This window comes from Podarcis filfolensis (genome assembly GCF_964270895.1).
Source record: "Podarcis filfolensis genome assembly, chromosome: 3".
Lineage (NCBI taxonomy): Eukaryota > Metazoa > Chordata > Lepidosauria > Squamata > Lacertidae > Podarcis > Podarcis filfolensis.
Window position 1 is genome coordinate 10,108,678 of NC_139606.1, and position 24,377 is coordinate 10,133,054.

The 24,377-nt window shown below is 44.9% G+C and overlaps 1 long non-coding RNA gene across 1 annotated transcript in view; it reads right to left on the reverse strand.

Moving 5' to 3' along the window:
- Window positions 1-379: 379 nt before the first annotated feature.
- Window positions 380-24,377, reverse strand: part of LOC310759559 — a 28,026-nt gene continuing 4,028 nt past the window's right edge. The window contains exons 2-3 of the long non-coding RNA XR_014546412.1: window positions 3,934-4,046; window positions 380-576 (exon numbers count right to left, since the gene is read on the reverse strand). This is a non-coding gene — a long non-coding RNA (uncharacterized lncRNA). The remainder of the gene's footprint in view (window positions 577-3,933; window positions 4,047-24,377) is intronic.

A 24,377-nucleotide genomic window follows, 5' to 3' on the forward strand; every position in this document is an offset into this window, starting at 1 on the left:
TATTACTTACATCATGGGAACCTACACAACACAAAACACTGTTGCTAAATGTAGGTTTTATTTTATTTGTTTCTTATCTTATATTTTGGAAATGTACATCCAGTTGTTGTTTTTCCTTTAATTTTTTTGGGGGCCCCCAAGAGAGTGGGGCCCTAAGATATAGCTTGTTTAGCTTATACATAAATCCGGCGCTGACTGAGAGGGGAATGAACCGAATCAGGCACATTTGGTTTAATTTTCAGTTATTCCAAAATGAAGGCACAAATGGCATTTCCATTCAAGACTCCCATACACTCTCATTTTTGGGGGGCTGACCTGGCGACAGGAGCGAGACATCAGTGGAACCTGCACAAAAACGGAACTTTTACTTGCCCCAGCAGTGTAACATGGGAGCAGTGAGCCAACATGAGCTCATCCTCTTCCATTTGGAGAACTGAGAAACTGCAACTTGTAGCTTTCTAGCTCATGGAAGAAAACAGGCAATCTTGGAAGACTTTGCCGCTCCCATATTTGTATAAGTCGCCCTGTGATGTCTACTCAGAACTGACTTCAATCAGAAGCTCTGTATGGCCAGACCTATAGAGAGGATAGGGAGACAAGTTTCCTTGCTTTAGGGACAGTTGTTTTCTTAAAATGTTTAGCATGCTGTGCATTTCATATGGGAGAAGATGAGTCTTTGAAGAGAAATAACCCAACAAAAATAAGGAGAGAGAGAAAAGGTTACTAAATAAACTAAAAAATTCACATAATGAATTTATTTGTAAGCACAAAGGAAAGGTGTCAAAGATGGGGTGATTTTATAGAAAACTGGACTCCACTGGTTGAACTTTACATATTGAATTTACTCAGGGCTTTTTTTCACCCGGAACTCTCCGGAACTCAGTTCTGACACCTCTCAGGTGGGCACCATTGCCTTCCAAAGAGAACAAGGGAGGTGAGGTGTTCATGGTGAGTTCCGGCCCCTCTTTTTCTAGAAAAATAGCACTGAATTTACTTATACCTAGTTCACAGTTATGTTAAGGGATAGAATTTACTGTGGTGATGTTTTAAAGTCTATTATGAAACAAATAGTTACAGTGGTACCTTGGGTTAAGAACTTAATTCATTCTGGAAGTCCATTCTTAACCTGAAACTGTTCTTAACCTGAAGCACCACTTTAGCTAATGGGGCCTCCTGCTGCTGCCGTGCCACCACCGCGCGATTTCTGTTCTCATCCTGAAGCAAAGTTCTTAACCAGGGGTACTATTTCTGGGTTAGCGGAGTCTGTAACCTGAAGCGTATGTAACCTGAAGCGTCTGTAACCCGAGGTACCACTGTAATCGAATCCAAAAGTAGATTTGGTTCTCTTTCCTTCCAGGCTGACTGATTGTTAAATCTGTGGATATCCTAAACTCCTGGATCATGAGAATTAACCTAGCACAGGGAAACTCACAAGTTCATGTTACTTTCCTACAGCTGTTGAATGGTATAATATTATTGGCAACTATTATTCATGTTGAGACGTGGGTGGCGCTGTGGGTTAAAGCAGAGAGCCTAGGACTTGCCGATCAGAAGGTCAGTGGTTCAAATCCCCGCGACGGGGTGAGCTCCCATTGCTCGGTCCCTGCTCCTGCCAACCTAGCAGTTCGAAAGCACGTCAAAGTGCAAGTAGATAAATAGGTACAGCTCCGGCGGGAAGGTAAACGGCGTTTCTGTGCACTGCTCTGGTTCACCAGAAGCAGCTTAGTCATGCTGGCCACATGACCCGGAAGCTTTACGATGGCTCCCTCGGCCAATAAAGTGAGATGAGCACCACAACCCCAGAGTTGGTCACGACTGGACCTAATAGTCAGGGGTCCCTTTACCTTTACCTATTATTCATGTTGGAATACACGTATCAGATACAGGACCAGCATTTCACGATTATAAAAATGGGAAGAACACGAGTTTGCACTAACAGAAATGCACAGATTGTATGTACAAAACGCAAACGGTCTGCTGGGAGAACCTCGAGTGCAAGAAGAAACAGGGCAAAGAAGCAGAAAAAGAAACAGAGCAAAGAAGCAGAAAAAAACATTCAAACCGTTAAGGTCAGGCCATAAAGAGTCAATGGTTTGTTCTGGGTTACTGACTTTACAGATAATCAAAGGCAGAATCATTTGTCAAGGATATTGTTCATTTAATATTTAGGGATTATGGGAGGTATTCAGTTTAGACCCATTGAAATTAAAAAGGTAAAGGGACCCCTGACCATTAGGTCCAGTCGTGGCCGACTCTGGGGTTGCGGCACTCATCTCACTTTATTGGCCGAGGGAGCCAGCGTACAGCTTCCGGGTCATGTGGCCAGCATGACTAAGCCGCTTCTGGTGAACCAGAGCAGCGCACCCACCGGGGTGGTACCTGCTAGGTTGGCAGGAGCAGGGACTGAGCAAAGGGAGCTCACCCCGTCGCGGGGATTCGAACCGCAACCTTCTGATCGGCAAGTCCTAGGTTCTGTGGTTTAACCCACAGCACCACCCACATCCCGCCCCATTAAAATTAATGGACCTAAATTGTGTTCATTAATTTCGGTGAGTCTACTCTGAGTAAATACTACGCTTAGTTTGTTTTCATTCTGTGTCTGTAACTGTTTGTTAACTACCTTGAGTCTCTTTGATGAGATCACTTAGCAAATTATGCAATTTCTAGCATGCCTAACAAAGATTACTAAAAGAGGTCTTGCCACCTCTATCCTAATGCAATCCATTAATAGGAGAACTTCCCTTAGCTAAACGCAGAGTCTTTGGCTCGTGTTATTTTGCCCTTGGCAAACATTATTTTGCCCTTGGCATCACATCAATGCAGAGAGCCTAATGGTGCACAATCTAAGGATGGAGGGATGTTTGCTCTTGGAAGACCCTGGATGGTATTATGAACGTGCTAAATGAGCTATTTTTCTTTGTCGGAATCAAGAGCTAACTGTGATGGATCCTTTGCTCGCTTGCTGACTCACTATGTTTTAGAATTCTGTTGGAAGGCCAACAAAATTGCACAGAAGAGTGCATGTCTGTGATCTGATGAACATTATCTGCTGGAACTTTCAAAAGGCATTTTTAAAAAAAAATCTCTGGCCCAAAGGAAGCACAGGGATCATGGAGCAGGAGGATGAATCATTTTATGGATTTGCAAATAGGCAAATGGAGGATTCAGACAATGGCACAGTCTTTACAATAGACAGTTTTCAGTAGAGGGAAGTAAGCAGGGAACTCTGGAAGAGGTGTACATTGGTTCTGTGCGCAGCCTGAATTAAGTAGGGGTGATCTGGATGAGGTTATGTTATGTACTGAGTTGAATAGGATCCAAAATGCAGCAGTCTGATTGGTCCTAGAACAATAGGATCCCAAATGCAGCAGTCTGATTGGTCCTAGAACAATGCAGCAGTATGATTGGTCTGCAGGAGCCACCCAATCTGGCTCCAGATGGAAGTGAATCCGCAACCTGATTGGCCTACTGGAGAATTCCGGAATTAGCCAATCACGTGCAGCCCATTGTGTAAATAATGTATATAAAGCTTTGGGGGGACTTTCATTCCTCCTCACCACTATGAGCTGAATAAAGAGCATGAAATCTACTCTCGACTCTGAGTATATTTCAGGTTATCACATTCCCAAGTTAGCTTGCACTGTGAGCAAGGCATCTCAAATTAGATCAGGGATTCCTTAAATTCCTAAGTCACTCACCTCCGTACAATTTCCCTCTCTCACACTCCACTTACAGAGTTCTTCTTGTGACTCCTTGCTGTCCAATTTGTTTAATTAATGTTTATTTTCCCTTTGCCTCCCTTAAAGTAAGTTCTCAGGTGTGCCGCTCATTGTCAGCCTAATTATTACCCATTTACCCATGGGTTCCTCCTTCATGTTTTCAGACAAATTGCCCACCAGACACTAGGTGCTGGGCGATTTCGATTTCACCCACCTCAAAATGGTAAAGTCTGTCATTACAGAAGCACCGATATCCTCATCATTCTGAAAGCTGGCTGGATCCATCTTCTCAGATTGGACAACCATGTCTGAAAATTGCACCCAGTTCTGGAAGAAGAAGAAGAAGAAGAAGAAGAAGAAGAAGAAGAAGAAGAAGAAGAAGAAGAAGGGACTTTTTTCTTCTTCTTTAAAATAAATAAATATATAAATGCTCGCTGAATCATTTTATGGATTTTATGAATTGGTTCCACTAAACTAGGACTGTGTTTTATGAATTTGGTTCCACTAAACTAGGACTGTGTTCTGCAACAGTTAAAAAAAAACAAAATCAGGCTGTAATCCCATGCCCACTTATTTGGTAGCAAGTCCCTCTGAATTCAGTAAGGCTTACCCCTGAGTAAACATGCATAGTATCAGACTGTCAGTGTTCAGAAACATGAAGAAAGACACAGTTGTAATTAAATTCAGGGTTGCCCTATTTTGAAGAGCAAAAAAGAGGACACATTTGCCGACTTCTGCTTTTAACTATGGATCGCTGTGATGACTCTCATTTTACATACCCATGAAAACGAGGATGTGTTCTGGAAAAAGAGGACATATGGCAACCGTCAGAGACTTTCAGGACATCAGCAGCTACTCTTTGAACAAAAGAAAGTTTTTTCCTTGGACTAACCATTAATTAACTCGAAAACAGAGTGCTCTGAAATGCTGACACCCATTCTTTCAACAGGTCTACTCTGAGTAAAACTTGAATCACAACCAAAACTTGAATTCCCCACCACAACTGCTGCTTCTTTGGAGAATGGCTGCAAAGCAACTGGTTAATGTAATGACAATACTTGTTGATACTAAAGGTAAAGGTAAAGGTAAAGGTAAAGGGACCCCTGACCATCAGGTCCAGTCGTGGCCGACTCTGGGGTTGCGGCGCTCATCTCGCTTTATTGGCCGAGGGAGCCGGCGTAAAGCTTCTGGGTCATGTGGCCAGCATGACTAAGCTGCTTCTGGTGAACCAGAGCAGCGCGTGGAAACGCCGTTTACCTTCCCACCTGATGGGTACCTATTTATCTACTTGCACTTTGACGTCCTTTCGAACTGCTAGGTTGGCAGGAGCAGGGACCGAGCAACGGAAGCTCACCCCATCACGGGGATTCGGACCACTGACCTTCTGATCGGCAAGTCCTAGGCTCCGTGGTTTAACCCACAGTGCCACCAGCGTCCCTACTTGTTGATAATAACTGAGGGCAAATTGTGCTAAACAATCCAAAGGTCTTGCCAAGTGTGCCTGTGTTTTTACATGAGAGAAGGGTCATATTTACTCTATATCTGAATAGCGTCGGACTAATTTTATTACCAGGGTTCAGAAAACTAACTGGAAGGGAAACTGTGTCCTCCATCTAGCAAAATATCCGGCATGGTGTAGTGGTTAGAGTGATTGGACTAGGATCTGGGAGACCAGGGTTCAAATTCCGACTCGGCCATGAAGCTTGCTGGGCGACCTGGATCTAGTCACTGCCTCTCAGTCTTACCTACTTAATAATAATAATAATAAAATTTTATTTATATCCCACCCTCCCCAACCGAAGCCGGGCTCAGAGCGGCTAACAACAATAAAAGTAACACAGCTTACATAAAATCACAATCAATTAATTGAAATGTGTTCTAAAACCAATTCATTCTAAAATCAATTCAAAATCAAATTAATGGCAACCATTGGGCTAGAGTTCTGTGAGGATTGCCAAAGGAGGGGGTCAGACTGTGCCTTGGCCAAAGGCCTGGTGGAACAGCTCTGTCTTGCAGGCCCTGCGGAAAGATGTCAAGTCCCGCAGGGCCCTAGTCTCTTGTGACAGAGCGTTCCACCAATGTTGATGGGATGAAACGGAAAGCAGGAAAACCACTTGGCCACCTGGAGCTCCTCGGAGGATTTGCGTCAAATAATAATTAAATAATAAAATGGGGGCTGTCAGGGAACTGTCATCGGAAGAACCGGTGGTGCAAGGGCTCCCAGAGGTTGAGAGAGACTTATCAGCGGAGGAGGGAACCAGCAGGGGGAGAGAAAGAGCTCCAAGGGAAAGCGAGTCAGAAGAATGGCTCAGAGACAATTCCAGCGAGAACAGCGGGGAGGTTTCAGGACCTCCTATAGGGACACCCACTCCTCGCCGGAAACTGTCACGTAGAGAGTCCAGAAGACGTGTTTCCGTTAAGGAGCTGTTATGCTGGAAGAAATTCCGTAAACGCCCACTGTCGGATTCTGCCAGCGACTGACGGAGCCATGCTTATGGAGCTCCGTTACAGACAGTGGTTTGTGGACTTAGCCAAACACTGAGGGACTAGGAACTTTACGCACAAGCAGCTCAACATCCCATCACAGGGGCGTTGAGGGGACTGCTAGCCAATTCACACAATCAACCGAGGCCTGGTACCCGACGTGCAACGTACCTCTTTAAATCTAAGCCTTCCATCCCAGTGACCAGGGAGGATGCTAAGAAACAACTGGAAACCAAACACAGACATAGGATTAATGTTGCTCTCAGCAGCAGACTTCTTTCCTGCATTAAAGTCAACACATCACCGAACACTTACTTCACATTCTCCCTGGGGTGGCCCATGAATTCCCTTTATAAGATTAAGGCAGGCTCCATCTCTTCCCCACCCACCACCCACCCCGCCCCGCAAAATAATTTGCATTTCTTTAATTTTCGCATCAATAGACTCATTACGGGCCTTTTTGGCCTTGCGGTTTCCTCCTTTAACGTCTCCATCGTTTTCCTTCTCTTCATTCACGCTCGTTTTGCATTCATCCCTTGTCCCAAATTCCTCTCTTTGCAGTTAAAAATAACAGAGTTGCCAATGTTTTGGAAGCTGCTGGGATGATTTTTCTTTTCCCTGGAAAAGGTTTTCCCCTCTCTCTTTTTTTGCCCTCCCAGCCTCGGAGTTCAAAGGGACAAGTTTCCAGGCACACACAGGCACCCTTGCCACTGGGAGAGAAGGAGGTGGGGCGAGGAAATATACTGTTTTTTCCTGCAAATATTCATTTTGGTGTCAGCTAAGGCTATGATATTGCTGCCATTAGGCCAGAAAAGAGCAAACGAGTTAGGCAGACAGCAAACATGAAGGTGATTTTTTAAAAATAAGAACATAAAAGATCAGGGAAATTGAAAGGAACGATGAGAAGCTACAGGATGGATCCAGTAGTGCGACTCATGCAACACACTGGCGATTAATATAAACAGAACAATAATTATACATACTTTATCAACCTTCTGAGAAAAATACAAAACATTAAACAAAGCCACAAAGACTTGCGAACTACCCAGCTTAAAATGAATTTACAATGTCTGGTTTCCATAGATTGTTCAAATGCTTAACTCAGTCTATTGGATAAGTTCATGAAGATACCAACAAAAGGTAAGTTTGGTGATATTCACAATACCGAGAGAAGCTAGTAGAGTTGTAAGGTAAAGGTAAAGGGGCCCCTGACCATTAGGTCCAGTCGTGGCCGACTCTGGGGTTGCGGCGCTCATCTCGCTTTATTGGCCGAGGGAGCCGGTGTACAGCTTCCGGGTCATGTGGCCAGCATGACTAAGCCGCTTCTGGTGAACCAGAGCAGCGCACGGAAATGCCGTTTACCTTCCCGCCAGAGTGGTACCTATTTATCTACTTGCACTTTGATGTGAATTCTGCATATAAGTTAAATAAGCAGGGAGTTGTAGAGTTGTAGATAGATGTTAATAAAGTTGTAGACAATGAAGTTGTAGACGACAGGGTGCTGGTGCTTTGCACCTTTCTTGGTTTAAGCTTAAGAGACTGATTTGCTTAGCTTAAGCCAAGAAAGAGTATTCTTTATAAGATTGAATATCAATATACATATCAAGACTTTGAGATTAGACCGCTGAAGAAGCCCGGAAAACTATCTTGGGAGTGTGCTAACTGCAAGCCCCAGTTAAAGGGCCCCATCGGGGCGAACAGCGGCCTTTTGATTACTTGGACTGCCAGGGCAAAACTGGTGCAAAACCTGTCATCTACAACTTCATTGTCTAGGTTCACCTCACTTCCTGCTGAAAGCAATGGTTCTTAAGTCACCGTGATGATGTATCCACACTGATTTCACCAGGACCTAATTTAGGCTGCATTCCCAACCATGCCTTTTGTCATGGGCTGCTTGGACATAGGGGAATGGTGGAAGGAATCAGCTAGGGAACCACCAAAAGGAATCATAGAATCATAGAATCATAGAATCATAGAATCATAGAATCATAGAGTTGGAAGAGACCACAAGGGCCATCGAGTCCAACCCCCTGCCAAGCAGGAAACACCATCAGAGCACTCCTGACATATGGTTGTCAAGCCTCTGCTTAAAGACCTCCAAAGAAGGAGACTCCACCACACTCCTTGGCAGCAAATTCCACTGTCGAACAGCTCTTACTGTCAGGAAGTTCTTCCTAATGTTTAGGTGGAATCTTCTTTCTTGTAGTTTGGATCCATTGCTCCGTGTCCGCTTCTCTGGAGCAGCAGAAAACAACCTTTCTCCCTCCTCTATGTGACATCCTTTTATATATTTGAACATGGCTATCATATCACCCCTTAACCTCCTCTTCTCCAGGCTAAACATGCCCAGCTCCCTTAGCCGTTCCTCATAAGGCATCGTTTCCAGGCCTTTGACCATTTTGGTTGCCCTCCTCTGGACACATTCCAATTTGTCAGTGTCCTTCTTGAACTGTGGTGCCCAGAACTGGACACAGTACTCCAGGTGAGGTCTGACCAGAGCAGAATACAGTGGCACTATTACTTCCCTTGATCTAGATGCTATACTCCTATTGATGCAGCCCAGAATTGCATTGGCTTTTTTAGCTGCCGCGTCACACTGTTGGCTCATGTCAAGTTTGTGGTCAACCAAGACTCCTAGACTCCCTGAGCTGTGAGAGTCCGCGGCAGAGAGGAGTCCAGAAGCTGAAGCTGGAGAGTGGAGGAGAGATGTCAAGAGACAGAGATGAGTCAGGCTGATGAAGAGTCATGGGTGTCTCCTCCTTCTGTTGAGGTTCCCCGCTGAGGGCCTTCTGGCCGTTCCCTCACTGCGAAAAGCCAAGTTGCAGGGGGCCTTCTCGGTAGTGGCACCTGCCCTGTGGAACGCCCTCCCACCAGATGTCAAAGAGAGAAACAACTACCAAGCTTTTAGAAGACATCTGAAGGCTGCCCTGTTTAGGGAAGCTTTTAATGTTTAATAGGTTATTGTATTTTAGTGTTTTGTTGGAAGCTGCCCAGAGTGGCTGGGGAAACCCAGCCAGATGGGCGGGGTATAAATACTAAATTATTATTATTATTATTATTATTATTATTATTATTATTATTATTAGCTCCCCACCGCCTTGTCTCCCAGAACCAGAAGAGGGGTGAAAAGGGCAGAGGAGAGGTTGGCTACATGCAGTTACAGTCTCTGATTGCTTGGGGAAAGCCCTGGAGAGGAGAAGGCACAGACAGCTGTGGGGAGGAAGGGGCCTTTAGTCCCGGCAACTGATTTCATGGAGTAAGACCCACCAGGAATGAGCTGCCATGACACACAGCCAAGTCTGTGGAGATCATGGTTTTGCTAACCAAGAGTTCTCCAATCCAGAACTGTCTGATTTTCTGATGCTTGTGCATTTATCTTATTCAACTCACAGGAGCTGTATTCCATCTCCTGGGAGGTCAGGAACACTTCTTGTCACCAAACGTAATACAGTGGTACCTCAGGTTAAGTACTTAATTCGTCCCGGAGGTCCGTACTTAACCTGAAATTGTTCTTAACCTGAAGCACTACTTTAGCTAATGGGGTCTCCTGCTGCCGCCACGCCGCTGGAGCCCGATTTCTGTTCTCATCCTGAAGCAAAGTTCTTAACCTGAAGCACTATTTCTGGGTTAGCGGAGTCTGTAACCTGAAGCGTATGTAACCTGAAGTGTATGTAACCCGAGGTGCCACTGTAATGGCAAAGAGTTGGCACTTCGTTTTTGTTAGTGGTGGCGATTATCTCTTTCTCTCCGAGTTAAAGTATTCAATAGGGATGCCCTATTGATTTTATCTATGCCTATTCCGCTGATTTTCTTAGGTGTGGATCTGGCTGCATGAAGTTGGTTTTTCCTCTGCTGTTGACAGACCATCACTTCAAACTTAAGAGACACTCCAGAGCTGTGGTGTCTGAAATCAGGAAGCATCCAGGATGCTCAGCTGAAGTATGGAAAGAAAGGACTTCTCACATGCTTGATGGGCTTAAAGGGAGGGTTGCTTACCTTTAAATGTTGTTCTTCAGCTGGGCTTCTGTGCAGTCACTGTGTTGGGACTTCTGCAGCTAAATTTAGTTTAGCTTTGCTTAGTTCAGTTTAATATTTGTATCCTGCTTCTCTGTTCAGACCATCAAAGCAGCTGAAGTACATCTGAATAGCAGCTCAATAACGCTCCCGCTGATTGCACTAATAGTTTTTAAATGGCAGGTCATACGCTAAAAGTTTATTGGTTCTTTTAAAAATATTAATATTTTATTGAAAGAATTTCAATTATAAAGAAATAAATGGTACAGAGAGAAAAAAGTGGAAGTGGGGGAAGACAAAGGGGTGTATGAGAATACACACACACACACACACTGCTTTTTTCTGGGGGGGATGCATACCCCTAAACATTTTGTGAATCTTTGTACTTTTGTCCATTTACTGTATTTATTTTCCCCAATTTGAGATATAAAATGGTGGTTTTCTTGAGTCAAAATGAGAGTACTCCTAAACATTTTTCTTAGAAAAAAAGCACTGTGTGTGTGTCTGTGTATATTTCCATGTATAAGATGCCCCCATGTATAAGACACCTCCTATTTTTAGGAACTCTAAATTAAGAAAACACCCCTCAACACTACCCGTGTATAAGACGAGCCCCAATTTTAAACCTCAATTTTTTTGGGGGGGGACACAAAACCTAGTCTTATACACGGAAAAATACGATATATATTGGATGTAATATAATATACTCCCATACACTCCTATATAAATTTATTTAGTATTATTATCCAAATACATATATACTGTAGATATTAATAGCCTGCTACATTTTGTATAAACTCATTCCAAATGCTGTCATGTTTATCCAAACAGAAGTCTACGTCTGTAAGCAGTCCGTTCATAAGTTGCGAGTTTTGTCACATTGTCAGTTCATTGATTAAAGGGTATCATATATTTATTATTTCACTTCATCAATACCAGTCTCTTGGCTACCATTAGGGTGTGTAGAATCCTTTTTTGTTGTACTGTTGTTAATCGCCATACAATTGGTACAGTATATAGTTTTAGAAAAACACACCAAAAAACCCTATCTCTCTTTTCAAAAAAGAAAGAAAGAAAGCTTTACTAATAATCTAAAAATAGAGAAAAAGGAATGTTGGTGAATCTCATTGTGGAGAGAATTTTGCAATTTTGGGGCCACCACTAAACAGGCCCTATCTCTTGAACCTTCCCACATATTCTCATACGTGAATGGGAGGGGAACTGAGTCTCTGAGGCAGCTTGGAAAGGAAGGCAGGTTCAAATGGAAGAAGTCTGTATCTGAGGCTGTCTGGTCCTAAGTGAGATGTGGGAAATCCATAGCCCACCAGATATTGCTGGACCACCATGCCCCATCATCCCTAGGCATTGGCCATGCTTCTCAGGGCTGATGGGACTTGAAGTCCAGCCACATCTGGAGGACCACCCTGCCCTCAACCATAATCCCAAAGTGGATTTGAGTTTATGCTAACCCAAGCACACCCATCCCTGATTGAACAGGGAGACATGTTCCACTCAGGGCAGTGTGCTCAGTTTGTTTGACCAGAACACTATCACAAGGGGTATTTCTGTATTTTGATAACTTTGAGTCATAGGTGGCAGATTTGCCCAGGGAACAGAGACTTGCTGTTCCTTCAACACCATGGTAAATTAACCCTATGTCCCCACCATTCCTTCAGTATTGCAACTATTTCAAGGAGGAACTAGAGGCAGCAACAACCCTGTTGTGCTCAGGGCTGGTTGTAGGGGCAAGTATGTTGTTGTTGTTTAGTCGTTTAGTCGTGTCCGACTCTTCCTGACCCCCTGGACCAGAGCACGCCAGGCACTCCTGTCTTCCACTGCCTCCCGCAGTTTGGTCAAACTCATGCTGGTAGCTTCGAGAACACTATCCAACCATCTCGTCCTCTGTCGTCCCCTTCTCCTTGTGCCCTCCATCTTTCCCAACATCAGGGTCTTTTCAAGGGAGTCTTCTTCTTCTCATGAGGTGGCCAAAGTATTGGAGCCTTAGCTTCAGGATCTGTCCTTCCAGTGAGCACTCAGGGCTGATTTCCTTCAGAATGGATAGCTTTGATCTTCTTGCAGTCCATGGGACTCTCAAGAGTCTCCTCCAGCACCATAATTCAAAAGCATCAATTCTTCGGCGATCAGCCTTCTTTATGGTCCAGCTCTCACTTCCATACATCACTACTGGGAAAACCATAGCTTTCACTATATGGACCTTTGTTGGCAAGGTGATGTCTCTGCTTTTTAAGATGCTATCTAGTTTGTCATTGCTTTTCTCCCAAGAAGCAGGTGTCTTTTAATTTCATGGCTGCTGTTACCATCTGGCATGATCATGGAGCCCAAGAAAGTAAAATCTCTCACTGCCTCCATTTCTTCTATTTGCCAGATGGGCAAGCATACATTTCCACATTCCATGTCTGATAATATTTCAAGATAAAATATACTCTGCCCTCTTCCAGCCACTTCAGAGTAGGAGGGCAAGAATAAGAGATGCGATCCAAAGGCTTCTGCAGTGATGCTCAAGTGTTCCTCAATAATTTAGATGTGGACATTGTGCTTTTGGGTTTTTTTAACCTTGTTTCTATCACAAAGTGGCTTGTGAAAGATAAACCAACGCAGCACAATTCAAATGAAAGAAATCAGGGATCGCTGACTCTTCCTATTCCTCTGCTGATGTTCTGGTTTTCTCTTAAAGTGTTCCTTCGTCCCAAGACTTGGCTGTCAACTTTGTGCATTTTTATTAGAAGACATCCAATGATTTAGGGTCTGCTCTTGCTTGCCAAGATCAACTGAATGCCTTATTTATTGATCAGGCAGATTTGTCCCCAGCCCTTCCATATAAATATTTACAATGCAATTTACAATATGTCTGTGTGTGCATAATCTTAAAACAATTGTTATTATTATTATTTTAAAAATGAGAGAACACGAATGAAAAGGAGCAAATAAAATTCCATCATTAAAACAATGTCATCAGAGCTTAAAAGACTTGAGATTTTTAGTTATTTCTAAGGTTATTTTCCCAGCACTGTACAGTGGTACCTCGGGTTACAGATGTTTCAGGTTACGCGATTTCGGGTTGCACACCACGCCAAACCCGGAAGTACCGGAACGGGTTACTTCTGGGTTTCAGCGCTTGCGCATGTGCAGAAGCACTAAATCATGCTTTGCACTTGTGCAGAAGCACCGAATCGCAACCCGCGTGTGCGTAGACGTGGCGCTGTGGGTTACGAACATGCCTCCCACACAGATCACATTTGCAACCCGAGGTTCCACTGTAATTAAAAAAATACGCAACCTATCTGGCATCAGGTGAGTCTCCCTAAAAGAAGCATTCCACAGACAGGATGCTATCTCACCTGATAGGTGTTCTCTAGATACCACCTGCCTCACCTGAGATGGCAGGGGCACCCAGAAGTAAGCCCTCAGAGATTACCTCGGTGCAGGGGATGCTTCAGGCAACTGGGTCTCACACCCTGTAGAGTAGCGGTTCTCAACCTGTGGGTCCCCAGATGTTGTTGGACTACAACTCCCATCATCCCTGAGCTGTGGCCTTGCAAGCTAGGGGTGATGGGAGTTGTAGTTCAACAACATCTAGGGACCCACAGGTTGAGAAAAGCTGCTGTAGAGCATGAATCCTGGGGCCTCCAAATGTTGTTGAACTCCAACGCCCATCAGACCATGGCCATTTGTCTGAGATGGAGCCACTCACCACAGACGTGTGACAAACACCCAAGAAGGTTACCCAGAAAGGAAGGCAACCCTTACTATCTGAATTATATCTGGTCACCAGGATTGGTTGTTGGTCTTGGAACAATAAAACGGTTCATATACATCTCCAAACACATGTTCCGGATCCATATGTAATTCTATAATAGCTTTAATGAAGTCCAAATATTGGACCCTGGTGTGTGTGTGTGTAGGGGTTATCAGAATCAATCGTATGCTCACTCATAAACTCAGAAAGTGCTCACATGGTAATGTAAAACCCTTTTCATCTCGATCTTTCCCTGTAAAGGAACCGGGCTGCATTAATCTGTGTCAGCTGCAAAAAAGCTAGGCCTGACCCAAAAGGATTTTTATAAGGAAAAATATGAAATGTACAGAAGCTTACTAGTTACAAAGCAAGCTGTGCCACTGGCTTCCCAAAGAGGCTCTCAGAAAGAGTCAGGATGACTCAAGAAGCTGTGGGAAGTTTTCAGTCCATGTGCAAGTTCCATGGGGTCAGTAGGTGGTAATCATGAAAATGTTTGTCATTCATATTTAGTGATGAACACAAATGCCCCCCCAAAAAATATCCCACCCTGACTTTACCACCTTGGTTGCAGACTGCAGAGTTGGGAGGGGGAGTTCGGTAATATTTCTGGTGGTCATGGAGTTGGGAGGGGGAGTTCGGTAATATTTCTGGTGGTCATGGAGTTGGGAGGGGGAGTTCGGTAATATTTCTGGTGGTCATGGAACTCCACGTTACTGCTGGGCACCACTGTAATCAGAACAAGGGAATAAGTGGAACGTTCTTGGAAAACAAGGAAATAAATGGCTTTTTGTAACTTGCTCTATGTGGGGCTGCCCTTGAGACTGACCCAGAAACTCCAGCGGGTGCAGAATGCCGCGGTGAGACTCCTTACGGGGTCCTCGCTGCGGGATCACATTCACCCACTGCTATACCAGCTGCACTGGCTCTGGATGGAATACAGGATAATAATAATAATAAATTTTATTTATATCCCGCCCTCCCCAGCCGAAGTTGGGCTCAGGGCTGCTAACAACAATAAAATAATACAACATTCTAAAATGTTGATCAGGTTTAAGGTGCTGGTTTTAACCTTTAAAGCCCTATAAGACCTAGGACCCTCGTACCTACGGGACCGCGTCTCCTGGTATGTCCCACGGAGGACCTTACGGTCTTCAGACAAAAACATCTGGGAGGTCCCGGGCCACAGAGAGGTTAGGCTGGCCTCAACCAGAGCCAGGGCTTTTTCGGCTGTGGCACCAATCTGGTGGAACGCTCTGTCACAAGAGACTAGGGCCCTGCGGGACTTGACATCTTTCCGCAGGGCCTGCAAGACAGAGCTGTTCCACCAGGCCTTTGGCCAGGGCATAGCAATCTTCACAGAACTCTAGCCCAATGGTTGCCATTAATCTGATTTGAACTGATTTTATAATGAAATGATTTTAGAATGTTGTATCATTTTACTGTTGTTAGCCGCTCTGAGCCCGGCTTTGGCTTGGGAGGGCGGGATATAAATAAAATTTTATTATTATTATTATTTATTACTAAACATAAGGGCTGTGTTCTTCCGCTGTCGCTGGCAGTATGGCTCTGAATGTTAGTTGATGGGAAACACAAGTGGAGAGAGAGTGCTGTTAAACTCAGGTCAGTGGTATAGCGTGGGTTGCCAGTGCCCGGGACCACACAGAGGGGTGGGATAGGAGGAAGGGAAACGGAGTATGCATGTGCATTCAACTGCCTAATGGCATCTACATCACCCAGGAGATCACAAGCCACAGAGATAAGTAAAGAAGGGATGTTCCGTTGTCTGGAGAGGTCAGCTTCCTGGTTTACATTGAGAAGCAGTTTTCAACGGAGCCCAGCAAGGGAAGCTCATAGCTGTATTGAGGAAGCAACAGGTGTTGAAAGTCCTTCTTAAGGACTTTGCACAGGCAAGTGCTTGGCTGGTGTGACAACAGGATGCTGCACTAAATTGGACTTCAGCCCAGAGCCGGATTACCAAATAGGCAGAGTAGGCACTGGTCTATGGGGCTCCACACCTTTTCGGACCCCCATGACAATAGATATTGATTTGATCTTGGGGGGAAATTACAATCAAGTATTAGGAGATAATTGGGGTGGGTGGGTGAGATTTTGACTGCCTAGGAGCCTCCATGAGGTTTAATCTGACACTGCTTTGTCCTGATCCAGCAGAGCTCCATTTATGCTCTTATGTTAACAAGGAAGAAAGAAGAGCACAGCTGGATCAGACCAAGGGAAGGGAAGGATTATCCAGCCCAATATCCTGTTTCCAACAGTGTTCAACCAGAAAAAGCCATCATTAACACCAACATCACATTTCTGCCCTGGGGTGCAAATGTCGATAATGACCCACATAGAGATAAACTATATCAAAAAATGGAAGGATTAAATGATCAGAAATTCATAGCAAAACAAATGTATAGATGAACAGCACTGATCCCAAATGAAAACATCGACATGTATATTAGGGTTGCCATATGTCCAGAATTTATAGATTTTGGCAAATTTCCTTAAACTACTTCTTCTTCTCAACAAATTCTGCGTCCGGATTTTCACTTTTTGAAATATGGCAACCCTACGTACATGATAATTGCACAGTCTCAATAAATCACCTATATATCTGCAGTATAAAAAAGTATGTCTGAATGGATTTTTCTTCTTTTATTCTTCCGTAAAGGATATAACAATGCCACCCATAGCTCTCTCCCTTTTTCTTTTTTTAGAAAAAGGTCCTTGAAACTGAAATAAGACCCACCCATTCCCGTATCACCTAAATCTAATAAAAATATGTAGGTGACTGTTGTTCATTATGTAGTTCCATTATCTGCAGTAAAATCCCATCTGGTCTCATCATGTAGCGTATCAGTATACAGAGATGAATTATCTGGCATAAGAACTCCTGAATCGTCGTTTCCCTGTCTTGTTTATGAAGGTTGGGATCCAAAGAAAAGTGAGCAGATCTCTACTCATGCAGATACAAGCTATATCCCATGTACCACTTGCCACATTCAGTGGTGAATTCATTTGAAATCTCAATTATATAAAGGCTACCTTAGGACAACTGTTGAAATGTACTCAGAGTCGAGAGTGGATTTCATGCTCTTTATTCAGCTCATGGTGGTGAGGAGAAATGGAAGTTCCCCCAGAATGTCTGCTTTATATACATTATTTACACAATGGGTCCCACGTGATTGGCTAATTCCGGGATTCTACTGTAGGCCAATCAGGTTGCGGATTCACTTCCATCTGGAGCTGGATTGGGTGGCTCCTGTGGACCAATCAGACTGCTGCATTCTGAATCCTATTGTTCTAGGACCAATCAGACTGCTGCATTTTGGATCCTGTTCAACTCAGTACATAACAACAACACATTTAATTTTTAAGATATTAAAAACCTAGTCCTGAAATAATGGGGCAGTTTCTAGTTCCAACTTGCTTTCGTTGTTGCAAGATTCATCCAGAGAAGTTTTTCTTTCTGTTTTAATTTCCTAAATAATTCTCTTCTTCCCTCTCTTGCCAGCATTCAGGAGTGCATCCTGTTGCTTTTATTTTGTGAAAGCAGCAGCAGCCACGCTTAAGAGAGATGAATCAGCAGGCTTGGGGAACCTCCAAGATTTGCTGATATATAATCTGAAAGAAACTGGCGGGCCCCACCCTAAAATGTCCTGGATTAAACATGCTCAGTGCCCACAGAGTGTTGACTGACTTTTGGAGTTGGGGGGGTGTATTTGGTGGGAGGGCTAATGGAATGGAGTGTTCTGGAGGGAGACAAAGCAGACTGGAACAGTGAATAGGAGCGCTGCAGGCGGAAACATTTGGCTTTAGGTCTCTTTCACCCGTCTGCAGCCAAGGCTGAAATCCTTCACACATTTTTCTGAGAGAAAGTCCCACTCAGCAGAGTGGGGCTTCTATCTCAACAAGCATTCACAGGAATTGAGCTATAAAACTGCAATTTGACACCAGCCCACCTGAGCAGAGATGTTCAAATCTGTCAGTTTTGGTTTTTCTCTGCTTCTCTGTTTTCCATTCTTAAATTCTCTCCATTTCCACATCTGCCTGTGAATCTTTTTTAAAAGTCCTCTCTCATCAGCATATTGGTGCAAATTTCTTCTAATAGAAACATTATTGTATCCAATTTTGCCTGATACACACGTTTCTTAAAGACCCTTTCCCCCCAACGATGCATTTTAGGGTGTTATTTCAATAACGTATACGTTCACATGCACATGTTACACACTTTACTTGCCTAGAGTAAATAATAATAATAATAATAATAATAATAATAATAATAATAATAATAATAATAATAATTTATTTATACCCCGCCCATCTGGCTGAGTCTCCCCAGCCACTCTGGGCGGCTCCCAATCAAATGTTAAAAACAGTACAGCATTAAATATTAAAAACTTCCCTAAACAGGGCTGCCTTCAGATGTCTTTTAAAGATAGGATAACTGCTTATTTCCTTGACATCTGATGGGAGAGTGTTCCACAGGGCGGGCGCCACTACCAAGAAGGCCCTCTGTCTGGTTCCCTGTAACCTCACTTTTCGCAATGAGGGAACCGCCAGAAGGCCCTTGGCACTGGATCTCAGTGTCCGGGCTGAATGATGGGGGTGGAGATGCTCCTTCAGGTATACAGGATCAAGGCCATTTAGGGCTTTAAAGGTCAGCACCAACACTTTGAATTGTGCTCAGAAACGTACTGGGAGCCAATGCAGATCTCTCAGGACGGTGTTATGTGGTCCCGGTGGCCACTCCCAGTCACCAGTCTAGCTGCCGCATTCTGGATTAATTGCAGTTGTGGAAAAGTGCAAATTTCAAAGGATGGCTATATTTCAATTCCTGCATTATTTGATTCTTCCAGTAGCACCTTAAAGACCAACTAAGTTAGTTCTTGGTATGAGCTTTCGTGTGCATGCACACTTCTTCAGATACTATGGCAGACCAACACGGCTACCTATCTGTAACTGCATTATTTGAGAAAGTGAAAATTAGGCAGCTTCACCATTAAATTTTGCACCCCTGGCAATTTTGCGCTCGGGGCAACAGTCCCTCCCACACTTACTTTATTTATTTATTTATTTATTTATTTATTTATTTATTTACGGCTATTAGCCCATAAAATATGTACAAACATAAAAACACAGAGACATAAAAACAGATATATCCGACAACAGGAGGTGAACACCACGATGCAAGGGTGGGTCATTGAGCAGAGCCAAGTGACAGCTTGGGGCCAGGAGAGCTCCAAGGGACAGATCACAGAAAAGGAAAACTGAAGACGAACTCCGACATGCACTCTCATCATAACAGTCCGATTAGTTTTGATGTTGTTGTTGTTTTTTGGTGGTTTTTGAGTGTGAGATAACCGCATTCAGAAATCTCGCCACCTTCAGAGTTACAGAAGGATCCATATCCTGCAAAAGCAGTGCGGCGTGTGACTCAACAGGCCTGCCAACCAAGCGCAGTAAAGCAGGACCCAGGAATTTAGCCCTGGCTATGCTATGTAGGGGACAGTTGAACATTATATGTGAAAGCCCTCCCACACACTATACCACTGATGTGGACAAGCCCTCTCATAGAGCACATTAAAAAGGCTAAAATGTATGGTCCAAATGCCAATCATTTTCTTTTTATTCTAGGGCTAAATGAAAATGCCCCCCCCCATGCCTCTCCATTGAGTCTGAGAGGAGCATTTAGGGATTTTTCAGGGAGTGAACATTCTGAAAAGAAGAATATCATTTGCAGGCAGCTCAGTATTCCCTTTTCTTCTTTGATACCAACTTCCAAGACACTGTGATCTACTCACACAATTAAAAACTGGCAGTGATCTACCCCTTTTGGGGGGGGTTCAGGTAAAAGTTACAGTGGTACCTCGGGTTACATATGCTTCAGGTTACATACGCTTCAGGTTACAGACTCTGCTAACCCAGAAATATTACCTCAGGTTAAGAACTTTGCTTCAGGATGAGAACAGAAATCGTGCTCTAGCAGGGTGGCAGCAGCGGGAGGCCCCATTAGCTAAAGTGGTATTTCAGGTTAAGAACAGTTTCAGGTTAAGAACGGACCTCCAGAACGAATTAAGTACTTAACCAGAGGTACCACTGTATTGAGCTTTTTTAAGAACCTGTATTTTTTGGGTTCAGGTCAAAGTTTTGAGCTTTTTTTAGGGAGGAAATCCAACAGATCACTAATGAAACAGTCAACTCTGTCTTCCATTCTACCACACTAGAGGACAGGGTGCTGCCGAATGGAGGAACCAGCAATCTACAAAAACCTTCTGGGTACTGACCAGTTGATCGCGATCGACCTGTTGGACATCTACCATTTTAGTGCTGCTGCCCATGAGGTAAAGTAAAGGTAAAGGGACCCCTGACACTTAGGTCCAGTCGTGGCCTACTTTGGGGTTGCGGCGCTCATCTCGCTTTATTGGCCAAGGGAGCCGGCGTACAGCTTCCGGGTCATGTGGCCAGCATGACTAAGCCGCTTCTGGCGAACCAGAGCAGTGCACGGAAATGCCGTTTACCTTCCCACCGGAGCGGTACCTATTTATCTACTTGCACTTTGACGTGCTTTAGAACTGCTAGGTTGGCAGGAGCTGGGACCGAGCAACAGGAGCTCACCCTTTTGCGGGGATTCGAACCGCCAACCTTCTGATTGTGCTTTCGAACTGCTAGGTTGGCCATGAGGACAGGCCTTCTTTTTGCAACCGCCATCTAATAGCTGTCATTTCCCCAAGAATGCCCTGACAAGGGAGGAAGACAATAGCAACCGAGAGGAGCTCTGTGGCTCCCTCTGCAAATAAACAAAGGGAGCCAGGCTACTACCAGAGACCCTCAGTGTTTTCTGAAGAATCCCCCTCCCGTGTCACTCCAATTTGTGAGGTGAGGGAGTTTAATCCTCCTTGAAGTTCAAGCTTAAATTTCGCTCGCCAAGAGCATTGTTTGGCTCAGCCCTATTTGTACACAGGGATGTGAGCGTTACTTTGGCCTTTTGCAGAACCAAAATAACGATAAGCGCGAGACTCGGAGGCCAGAGAAAGAACTGGTGTCTTTCTGAATGCCTTCACAAACACGCATGTTCATTTCGGCATTGACAGGTCTGGAAACAGGAACCATTCAATGGACTGGACTTTCGCTCTCCCCAATTAAGAACAGCCTCTCATTGCTCCCTCCTGTGGATATGGCCAAAGATGGAAATGTACCATCTGGGGCACTTAACCTCTCTGCCATTCATGCTGCCTTTGCTAACTCTCCAGGGCCCAGTAAGTTCAGTGCCCTTCTTTTAAGGCAGTCCCTCTTTTCTTCTGAGTAGACTTGAATGAGTCTTTTTTATTATTATTAATATGTGCCTTTGGAAACATTCATAAGGGCATTATTTAAGCTAGGAGCAACACCTGTTAGAAATGTTCAGCTATGTATAACTAAATCATTTCTTGCAGCTCGGGAAATTTCTGGGAAGGCGAAACAGTTAAAGGAATCAATCCCCATTCATTTGTTTAGAAAGGGGTGTGGGGAATTAAGGGCAACCATCACAGCCAGTGGTTACGTCTCTGGAATAAAAGCAACTGGAGAAGACTAATTGTACTTTTCCTCTTAGTTTTATTATCGCCAGATACTAAATATAGCTGAACAAGTTTTAAGAGGGTCACACTCTCTCACACAAAACCCTTTACATACACGTTGCTGATCAAAGGCCCAATCTGCTAGGGTTGCCATACATTTGGAATTTCCCAGACATACCCGGAATTCAGCAGAAATCGCTGAAACGTCTGGGAAAATCCAGACGTATGGCAACTCATATCGGAAGTGGTGATTTTGGCGATTTCTGGGGGAAATAGCTCTAAAACTTTAAAAAGCTAAACAACTTTTGTGTCTGGATTTTCACCTTCTGAAATATGGCAACCCTACAATCTGCACCATACATTTAAAGCAGTATCATCCTACTTTAAACAGTCATGGCTTCCCCCAAAGAATCCTGGGAGGTGTAGTTTTTGTTAGGAGTGCTAAGAATTGTTTGGAGACCCCTATTCCCCTCACAGAACTACAATTTACAGGGTTCTCTGGGAAGAGGGCATCAGGGGCTGTCTTAAGCATATGAGATGCAAAGATCTACCCGATGCCCCCCCCCCGGTTGCCCAGTCCCAGGCGTGCAGGAGGGAGGAGCCGGCCAGTCGCCTCAGCGTCTCACTGGCTCAGTTGCCCCCGAACTCGCAGCACAGAGCCGAGCAGAAGAGCCCACCACGGTGCTCCAACTTACGGGCGGGCTCTTCCCCAGACTCAACTCTCAGGCCCCGGACTCTCGGCCTGGCGCCCCTGAGAGCCCGACGCCTGGGTGCCCTGCACTCCTAGCACCTATGGGTAAGACGGCCTTGGAGGGCCTGATAGTTAAACCACACTGAGAACTGTTGCTCTCTGAGGGATATAGGCAATCTCCTAACAGCTCTCAGCCCCCTTAACACAGTTCAGCCCCCAGAATTCTTTGAGAGAAGCCATGGCTATTTAAAGTGGTATGGTGCTGCTTTAAATCTATATGTGATGGCCTGGGATTCGGACTCAGAGGCTGAACCTGAGGAATCCCAGCCTGCACAGGATTCCCCGCCTCCAGAACCAGCTGAGCCAGGGTGGGGCATGAGCCTGAAGGGTCCTCACCTGTGCCGGGTCCTCAGGAGCAGACACCAGCTGAATCCGCTCTGGCTCCGGAGGTGATGGAGGACCCATTGCCTGCAGGTGCTCCTCTCCCAGCCCTGTCAGGGGAAGGTGAGGTTGCCTCTGGGTCCGGTAACCCTCCAGCCTCTCCTGAGCTGCAGAGGCTCAGGGCAGAGAGGCGGAGGGAACTAAGTTCTCGCAGGAGGAGTACTTGGCTCCAGGCCAGGAGAGGTGAGTCACCTGTGGACCGGGGCCGCCCTATGCCTCGGGGCAGATAAAAGCCAGCCAGCCAGCCCAGTCCCAGGCTGCGGGAGCAACATTGTTGGTAACCTGTTCCTGCCTGCACCCTGTCCTGCTCTTCTGCCAGAGTTCCTGACCCCACCCGACTCCCTGCCTTGGACCCAGCTTCAGCTTTGACGGACAGCCTCCATACCGCACCCTCAACCTCGGACCGGACTCAGACCTTGTCGCACGGATAACCCTCGGGACCAGCACACTATAGTGCAGTTGGGCCAAAGTGCCAGATTTAACTATCGCAATGGGACTTCTCCCCTCCTTCCCTGTGTGCCCCCGTACCCTTCCCGTATCTGCCCTGGAAGGTTGGGAAACACGCACCCCTCCAGAACAGTGCACAGGGGGAGGAGAGGGGATATTGTTCCATTTGGCAATTGGAAATGTTAGCACTGACCATTCTCTCTCTCTCAGAGGCAGCCCATCCCATTCTGCCACCTGAGGTGAAATGGAAAGATGTCACCTCCACTGAAGCCTCACTTACTATGGTCACATCACAGCAGATCTTCCAAGATGTTGTCAAAAGCTGTTGCCACACAATCCCACCAGCTGCCCGAGGTGGTGGCTTCAGTTCACCACATGGCCAGTCCTGCTCTCTCTCTTATCTATCCTCATTCCTCTCACTGGCAGATCAAACTTGATAAAATCAGCACTTTCATATATACAGGTACATGTTCCCGAAAATCATATAAGAAAGCAGGCTTGAACTAAAATATTGGATTGACCTGAATGAATAAACTCTGTTCTGCTCACGGAAAAGCATCAATACGATTCACAATGTTTCCAGAAAGTTTGGTGTCAGATGATTCTAGAGCCTTCTCCTAAGTTTAGTAGAGCGACATGCAAGGTTTGCTGGCATGGGTGCGTTTGTGGTATTTTGTTTAGAAAAAAAGAGTAGAATTCAGTCTACTTGCTAATAAAATGTAGCCTCCTCTTTGATGAAACTGTGTTCCAAAAGAGCAGCTGGAGATATACCGTGGTACACTTGATACTGCTAGTGGAACGTAACGAAGGTAGAATGTGAAACTTATTCCAAGAAGGATTTGGCTTGGACTCCTAGGCTAACCTCCCTGTGGAGCCTTCCATTATCTTGAGTGACAAGGACCCTGACATTATAGCTCACTGTGGAGATGCCCCCCTCCTCGGGCATCAAAGTCGAACAACATTAGCAGAGCACAGAATCTGGAATTCTTTCAGGCACTCTGATCCCCACAATTCCCACAGCATCTGGTAACTGCAGCTTATTAATTGTTTACCAGAATGTTTGCCACTTAAAATGAAGCCATTCCAGGTACTTTGAGCTTAACTGACGCTCGGCCCATGGGTTGCCAGAAGTTTTCCAAGTTTGTTTTCTTCTGTGTGTTGAGAGACAGCACAGCCCTTTCTCGTCTGGCTGCAAAGCAGCCAAAAAGGGCTTTTGATTTCCGTTCTGGTTTGCAGAGCTCTTGGCTTCGATGGAAAGGTGT